Source organism: Helianthus annuus, chromosome 13, assembly GCF_002127325.2.
Source record: "Helianthus annuus cultivar XRQ/B chromosome 13, HanXRQr2.0-SUNRISE, whole genome shotgun sequence".
Taxonomy (NCBI): Eukaryota; Viridiplantae; Streptophyta; class Magnoliopsida; order Asterales; family Asteraceae; genus Helianthus; species Helianthus annuus.
In genome coordinates, this window is record NC_035445.2 from 61,238,367 (window position 1) to 61,247,465 (window position 9,099).

At 40.7% G+C, this 9,099-nt stretch overlaps 1 non-coding gene across 1 annotated transcript; it reads left to right on the forward strand.

The window, feature by feature from the left end:
* The first annotated feature begins 774 nt into the window (after positions 1-774).
* Positions 775-880, forward strand: LOC118485991. Its single transcript, XR_004877848.1, has one exon. It is a non-coding gene; the product is annotated as a small nucleolar RNA R71 (small nucleolar RNA).
* The last annotated feature ends 8,219 nt before the right edge of the window (positions 881-9,099 follow it).

Below are 9,099 nucleotides of genomic sequence, written 5' to 3' on the forward strand. Positions count from 1 at the left end.
GGAAGTTGACCCTTACCTTTCTTCAATTCCGCCACATCGGTTGCTAATTGACCCATTTGGGTTGTTAGTGATTGGATGCTTTTATCACGAACCTCATACTTTTGCATTCGCACTTCGTCAAGTTGGTTCCGTTTTTGCATCTCCATTTGCATGCTCTTCAGCATTTCCATCACCTCGTTTCCACCCGAAGACCCCCCTTGTTCTTGACCCGTTTGGTATTGCTTTTGATAACCTTGGTTATTTCCGCCTCGGTATCCACCTTGGTTATTGTAAGATTGGCGTGAACCAAAGTTACCTTGGCTACCTTGAAAATTCGGGTTTGCTTGATTTGAAGGGTTCCCATATCTAAAATTCGGATGGTTTCTCAACCCGGGGTGGTAGGTATTAGAGTTCATGTTGTTGTAGTTCCTACCACCTCCTCCTTGACCTTGACCTTGAACCGCATGGACTTCCTCGTATTGCCCGTCCAACATCCCTTGGCAATTTTCAGCCGCATGACCTATTTCATTACACAAAGCACAAACATCATAAATTTGGTTAGTGGTTTGAACATTACCGTCATCTATGGCGTGCACTTGAGGTCGGGTGGTGGTCGGTCGGGCTCTTCTCGAAGCTTGAGCTTTCCTCTTTGATGTAGTTGCCATGCTTTCCAAGAACTCCCAATCATCATTCTCATAGTTTGTTCCAAAAGTCCCACCGGTGATAGACATCAAATCACGTGCGTCTTCGGCACTCAACCCCTCGTGAAAGGCGTTCATCAACTCCCACAATTCAATTCCATGATGAGGGCAGTTTTTAATCATCATATTGAAACGCTCGAATGCCTCATGAAACATCTCACCATGTTGTTGTTGGAAGCTTCTCAATCCCTTTCTTGCATCGTTGGTCTTTTGGGCGGTGTAAAACTCATCCAAGAAAGTTTGTTGCATCTCCCCCCATGTATATATGGATGCCGAAGGTAACGTGTAAAACCATTTTTTCGCCTTCTCTTCCAAGGAAAATTGGAACAAAACCAATTTAATATCGTCGGCCGAAAACCCTTGACTCCCAAGAGTGTTGCAAATCGAGTCATAAGCCTCTAAATGAAAGTAAGGCTCCTCCGTTGCTAACCCCTTGTACTTCGGTAAACTTTGCAAAGAGTTGGTTCTTACTTCAAATGTTCGACCTTGATCATTATGAGGAATGACTACCGGTGAAGGGTTTTGCGTGATTACCGGCCGAAAATGTGCTTCAATGCCCCTCACATTTTCTCTAAGGTGTCTCCTTGGTACACCATACCTACCTCTTGGAATAATAGGACCATTTGGCCTTGGTACTTGCCCTTGTGGTGCGATTGGTTGTTGAAACTGTTGTTGTCGCATCGGTGGGCGTTGAGGTGGTCTTTGAAATTGTTGTTGTACATGTTGTGGCCGGACTTGTTGCAATGGGATAGGTTGTGGCATTGGTGGCCCTTGAGGTCTTGGCCGAATGTGTTGTGGTATAAGTTGTTGTTGTGGCATTCCACCAACACTTGCCATCCCTTGGGATTGACTTTGAATATACCCAAAATCTCCTTGATCACCATAACCTCCATAAAAATACCCATCCTCTTCATAACCCTCATAATCTTCAAATCCCTCATCATAACCATCTCCTTGAACTCCCGAGGTCTGCCCAAATGGGATGGTCGAATACTGAAAGCCCGATTGTTGTTGTTGTGGTCTAAAAGATGAAGTAGTATGCACAATAGTTGAATTGGGTGCAATTGTGAAGGTGGATGATGATTGACCCGTAGTTGGGGGAAAGAAGTGGGATAATGGTGGGATTGTGGTGGATGGGTTGTAGGTGATGGCAGGTTCAGCTTGAGTGGTGATTGGTTGGGTGACATTGGATGGTGTAAATTCAGCAGTGGTATTAGGTAATGTGGTGTTTGGTGATGGTTGGGTGGAAGTAGGTATAAAGGATGAGGTCGTTTGACACGTTGCAGGTGGAATTTGAGAATCAGCCATGATGTTTCTCGGTGTGATGGGTGAAGTGGGTGAACCAATTATTTTGTTTTCTCGCACTAAAACTCTGTTGTCTTAGTGTTCTTTCAATTTCCGGATCAAACGATAGCGGTGATGACCTGTGAGAGCCTCTAGTATGCATACACCTGAAGTACCTGCACACTAAACACAACCAACGTAAACCCGAAAATAATAAACAAAACTCTTAAACTAACACACGTTGCGCACTACTCCCCGGCAACGGCGCCAAAATTTGACGTGATGTCGCGGTCACAATCAAATTTAATCCAATTACAACTAATTAGCTAGCGGTAAGTGGGTATCGAACACAGGGAGTTTGTGGAATGTGTGTTATTTGAAGATTTATCTAAGTTACCTAAAATTAAACTAATTGCAAGAAAAGTAAAATTCAAGAGTTGGTTTGATTGGATTGGTTTTAAAAACTAAGAATACTAGTTAATTTGCAAGATGAAAGTTGAGTTTGTAAACAATTTGGAGACGAATGACCATCCTAAGTTTCCGGTTTGCTTCAACAATTGTGCTATCATCCACTAGAAAGAACTACATAGACATAGTTCGTGTGTAATTACTTATTGTGATAAAAGGGAACAAAGTACTCAGATTCCTAGAACGTGAGGTTGTTACCCGATGACCAATCAACCCTTACACAATCCTAATTCTACCCATGATATCTCGATTGCCAACGGCACCAAGAACGTATGGTTTCAAACTAGAATATCATAAGAATCAACAATTTACAAATAAGCAATCACACACCATGATAAACAAAACATAGATAGAGTTTACCATTCTAGAAATATGGAATCAAAACCCAATTGTTTCAGACAAACCTTCAACCTAGGATGATCACCATAAGCTTAGCCACTCATGACTTGGACAATCATCATCAAATACATATCAATGTTCATAGGAATTAAAAACACTAACAAGATGTTTAGAAATTGTTTCAAGCTCTCAAGAACACCCAAAAATCGCCCCTAGACCGCTGGTAACCGAATGGGAATGATTGCATTTGAAAAGACACAATAAAACATCATAAAATAGGGCAGTTACACATTTCTCCGTCATCTCCACCGTAAATTACGGTACCACCGTAAGTTACGGTGGACCAAAAAGTGTTACGGTGGGTCTCTACTGCCTTACGGTGGATGAAAAATGCTGGGGTCTACCGTAAATTACGGTACCACCGTAAGTTACGGTAGGCTTCAGCATGAAATTTTGTTTTCAGCATAACTTTTTCGTTTCAACTCCGTTTTCTTCACCGTTTTCGCCTACGTTCTCGTAATTTCGTCCTCTATCATGCTATCTTCTTAATTCTTCAGTTATAATAAATTATTTTCTTCATGTATGCTCCATCTTTCAATCTCTAGTCCAACAGCGCCTATTCCGAAGCTTCATTTCCACACTTTTAAGCTCCGAATGTACCTGAAACATAAGCAACTGTAGTCATCTAATTCAAGACAATTACATGATTAAATGAGGGATTAACTTGTCATTTAACACCATTAAGGGTTGTCCTATGGACCACCCGTCACTCGGCAATCTATCAAACGAAATTTCGGTACCAAGACCATATGCCAATGAGCGGTTCCCACACAGTCTTCAGTCGATTTAAGTTTACATCACCCTGCACACTTTAAAATGATTGTGAGCCTACCGATACATCTTATATAGAGCTGTTTATCATTTTTCAGTTTAGGTTTAAAGAGGTTTCGACAGACCACTGGTGTACTATCATTTTCTCTATTGCTCTCCAGGAAACACATTTTTGTTTTTGTATTGTTTTTGTGTTTTTGAAATTTTTCGATGTTTTTGGATTTTTAAAATTTTTCAATGTTTTTGTATTTTTCGTTTTTACTCCCCCTAAAATGCAAAAAGTACGAGAAATTAAAAAAACACAAACAAATATTTACAAAAATGATTTTCCGATGTTGGTTTTACTTTTGCTTGACCTTAATCTCGTTTTCCATTAATAAAAAGTCAAATCGGGATTTGTCAAATGCTTTGGTAAAAAGGTCGGCACGTTGGTCATCAGTGTGGACCTTAACAACATCGATAAGCCATTTATCAAAGCAATCACGTATCAAGTGATATTTGATTTCGATGTGTTTGGTCTTTGAGTGCTGCACTGGATTTCTAGTGATCTGTAAAGTAGAAGAATTATCAACGAAAATAGGAGTAGATAGGAATTCAAAACCGTAGTTGCGCATTTGTTGTTGAATCCACAAGACTTGGGAGCAACAACTTGAGGCAACAATGTATTCAGCTTCGCATGTTGATGTAGCGACGCAAGTCTACTTCTTGCACTCCCATGTGACTAGGCGATTTCCTAAAAACTGACATCCAGCCGTTGTGGATTTGCCGTCGATTTTGCATCCGCCAAAATCAGAATCACTGAAAGCGATCAAGTCAAAGTTATTATCCCTAGGGTACCATAGACCGGTGTCAGGGCAACCCTTCAAATAACGAAAAATCCTTTTTATAGCTGCAAGATGTGAGGCCTTCGGGTTAACTTGATATCTGGCAAGCAGGCACGTTGGATACATTATATCTGGTCTTGATGCTGTGAGGTACATAAGAGATCTGGTCATCGCGCGGTAGTATGAGGGGTTAACAACTTCACCCTTCAAGTCAGGATTAATCCCATGATTTTGCTGTAGTGGGTACCAATGGGCGTTGCATCAGACATCTGGAACCAGCTCAAGATGTCACCAACATATTTAGTCTGATGGATGAATATCCCAGACTCAGTTTGCTGAACTTGTAGGCCCAAAAAGAAATTCATTTCCCCCATTGCGCTCATCTCGAATTTATCCTGCATAATGCGCTCAAAATTCCTACACAAAACATCGTTAGTAGAACCAAATATAATATCATCAACGTATACCTGTACCAATAGAAGATCTCCATCCTGTTCTTTGATGAAAAGAGTGCAATCGATAAGACCTCTTCGAAATCCATTCTCCAACAGATAATTAGATAAGGTTGCATACCAAGCTCGTAGTGCTTGATGTAGACCATAGAGAGCTTTGTTCAGCAACCAAACCCGATCAGGGTGAATAGGATCTTCAAAACCTGGAGGCTGTTCGACGTACACCTCTTCTTCAACCACACCATGTAAGAATGCACTTTTCACGTCCATCTGGTAAACCATGAATCCTTTGAATGAGGCATAAGCCAGAAAGATCCGAATTGCTTCCAGACGTGCAACTGGTGCATACACTTCGTTGTAGTTGATCCCTTCAATCTGACGAAAACCTTGAATGACTATCTCATTTTGTTTCGAATGACTACTCCACGGTTATCCTTTTTGCACTTATACACCCAACGGGTACCAATCTTCTTGTAATCTTTGGGTTTCTCAACTAGTTTCCATACACCTAGCTTCCGGAATTGCTGCAGTTCTTCCTGCATAGCTTCAACCCAAGCATTATCTTTCAAAGCTTCTTTCCAATATTATGGTTCTTCTTGTGATACATAACACGCGAAGGACCAATCCTTTTGTTGACCAGATTCTTGAATCGCCGCATACAAGCCTGCATTGTTGTTGTTTCGCAACATGTTTCTTGTTTGTACGCCACTTTGTACATTTCCGATGATGTTTTTTTGAGGATGGGTATTGTGAATTCTTGTTTCAGGGTTTTCCGGAACTGGAAAGTTTGTACCCAGATTGTTGAGATTGAGATCAACAACCAATTCAATACCCTGAACTGGCGAACAGGATGATGCAGTAGCTTCAGCTGTTTTGGGGGCGTCCACTGGAGGTGTAGCCTCAGAAGTACCATGTACAACTTCTTGGTCTGCATCGAGAAATTCATCATCCTCTGAAGATTCAATCAGTTCATTAGCATCATGAAAATCCCCATTGTAGAGAGTATTATTGTTCACTGAAGATGGTTCTGGATTGTTGACAATAATTGGACGAACCAACGGTGAATCTGTTGTGTTGTCACTCTCAAAAAACATCTTTGCCGCAACATTTTCTTCAACTTCTTCAAGATTGATTGAATTGAAAAAGTCATCGTACTCAAACATCCAAGGCTGACCAGGACATTTGACTAGCAATGTGTGCCTTTGAGCTCTGACTTCAGACCATTCCTCGACCCTTTTGTCTCTAGATTCCCGACTCTTAAGTTTGGGGTGGCATAACTAAGAAAGTAACCTTCAACTGCTTTTTCCCCAAACTTTCCATTCGGATCGATCAGTGTACAAGGAGCTCCAAACGCTTCAAGATATGACAAATCTGGTTTCCTTTTGTGAAGAAGCTCGAAGCAGGTCTTGTTTTGCCTTTTGACTGTAAGGACTCGATTCAACATGTAACAAGTAGAGGCCACAACTTCACTCTAGAATGGAATTGGCAACTGGGACTCTACCAACATAGTCCTAGCAGTCTCGATCAATGTACGGTTTTTACGTTCAGCGACGCCATTCTATTGAGGAGTGTAAGCTGCACTAAATTCGTGAAGAGTACCTTTTGATCTACAGAACTCCTCCATGGCATGATTCTTAAACTCAATTCCATTGTTGCTGCGAATCCGTTTAACCTTCAAAGTATACAAATTCTCAATCTGAATAATAAATTTTTGATAATACCGAAAGTATCACTATTGTGAGCCATGAACGCCGCCCAAGAAAATCTTGAACAATCATCTGTTATCACGAGGCAATATTGATCATTCTGAATGATTTTATGCCTGACAGGACCGAACAAATCCATGTGCAAACGTTCAAGCGGAACGACCACCGTGTTGATCTTCTTAGTCGGGTGTCGCTTCTTGCTTTGCTTTCCTTTTTGGCATGAAACACAGACGTCTTGAAGATGAAAGTTTTTAAGAGGAACACCATTCACTAATTCATTCGACACCAGATGATTCATTTTGCATAAGTGAATGTGACCCATCCTTCTATGCCAAGAGATTGAGTTTTTTTGTGGCTTTGGAAACGAAACAAGTTGCTTGTGCAGACGTTGTAATAGCTTGGCTCATATCAAGGACAAACATATCATTAATCCTTGGAGCAGATAAGAGAATCCATTCTTTCAGAATCTTGAAACCGGGTTTCAGCACATAACATCCATTTACATCAAAGTGTACTGAAAACTTCTTATCACAAATTTGTGAAACGCTGAGAAGATTGTGATCAAGTTGTGGCACAAAGTTGATCTTATCAAAGCTTACAACTCCGTTGGATACCATTCCTTCACCAGTAATATATCCGCCTTTATCTCCAGCAAAAGCAACATAACCTCCTCTAATAGATTTAACGTCGTAGAGACGCTTCATGTCGCCTGTCATGTGCCTGGATGCCCCACTATCGACAATCCAATGACTGCTGAAAGTTCCTCCTGGAACACCCTGCATATGAACTCACATGATTAGTTGGAGATGGGGACCCAAGCCATTGTGGTCTTGGGTCTTCCATTTTCATTGACAAAAGTTACTTCAATTTTTCGATGGTTTGGAAATTGTGACGCTCCCCCTAAATTAGTAACCGTTTTTGGTTTCCAAGTCTGTTGTGTTTTACCAGTTTGAATTTTTGAAATCTTAACTTCGTGAATATTAGAAGTTTTAGAAATTTCTGGTTTAACGGAAACAGGTTGTTTGTGAGCCACGTCGATTATAATTGCATTCTCAATTACCTTGACTTGTTGGCGTTTCTGTTTCTTTTCCTTTTCTTTTACAAGGCGGGGATCTTGTTTTGAAGAAACAGATCGCTTTCGGTAATTTTGTTCACGGGGATCATCAACATTAGTGATGTGCGTTAAGTGTAATATAATTTAGGTGTATATTTTAAGCCCTTTTTACACTTTTAGCCAAGTTTTAAATTTATAAAACACAATATTTACTAACACTAAACACACATATGGGCAAGTGCACCCATCGTGGACGTATTATAGTGTTGGTAAGATACCGAGGTCGTCCAAGGACACAAGAGCTTTTAGTACCGGTTTATCCTCAACGTCTAATCAAATCAAAAAGTTAGAAAAAGGTTTTAAACTAGAAAAATAAAACTAACTAAAATGCTGAAAAATAAAATAAAAATAAAAACAGATAGACAAGATGAATCACTTGGATCCGACTCGTGTGTAGTGTAACCTTTGATTATTTTCGCACTTTTGCACTTGTTTAAGAGATTATCTTAGTTATTGTAGTAGGCCCCTCTTTTGAAGGTGACGTTACCCTCAACCCAGTAGTTTGAGTCAGCAAGGATACAATCCTAAAGGGTCGGATTATTGAAAGATAATTAATTAAGTTATTAATGCATAATGTGGTAGGCCCCTCTTTTGAAGGTGACGTTACCCTCGGCTAAGTAGTCTGAGTCAGCAGGGATACAGTCCTAAGTAGCCGGGTTAAAGTTTTAATAGTAGTTTAACTTATGAGGGGATCAAAGAGTTTGGACCCCCGCCATCCAATATCGGTGGGTATTGAAGGAGGTCCTACTAAATTTGACCCGGGTCCTTTGCAGGATCTATACACTGAACAACGGCAAGACTCTTACCAAACCGTTCCCTTAACCCCCGACCAGGTAGCCAACATACCTCCATATAGACCGTGGAGATATGAATGGTGAAAATCTTTTATTTTATATAGACAGTAAAATAATGCCAAGACACCACGGACAAACGATAAGGAAGAATCACCTTCAGCATAAGAAACTAGTTATTAAAGTCATTAATACATAACCAAATAAAAAGTGCAAAAGATTAAAAATAAAAAGTATTACACTAAATACTTGTCTTCACCAAGTGATGTAAGAGACTTAGGCAAACATGGCCTTTGATTGTCAAGAACTCTTACGATCAATCTTGGATCCCGAGACGACTCACACATTCTATGATGGACAATGGATGATGGTGGTGGATGATGGTGTTGTGATGGTGGTGGGTGGTGGGTGAAGTGTGAGAGAGGTGGTGTGCCAAGGGATGAGTTGCAAGAGCTCCAAGCACTCCTATTTATAGGCTGAACAGAAGCTCGGGCACGGCCCCATGTCCATCCTCTTCTCTTTCTTCATTAAATGCAGTTTGTCTGCATTAGTTGACCACGCCCCCGTGTCCGCTGAGCACGACCCTGTGTGCAGAAGCGCATCTGTACTA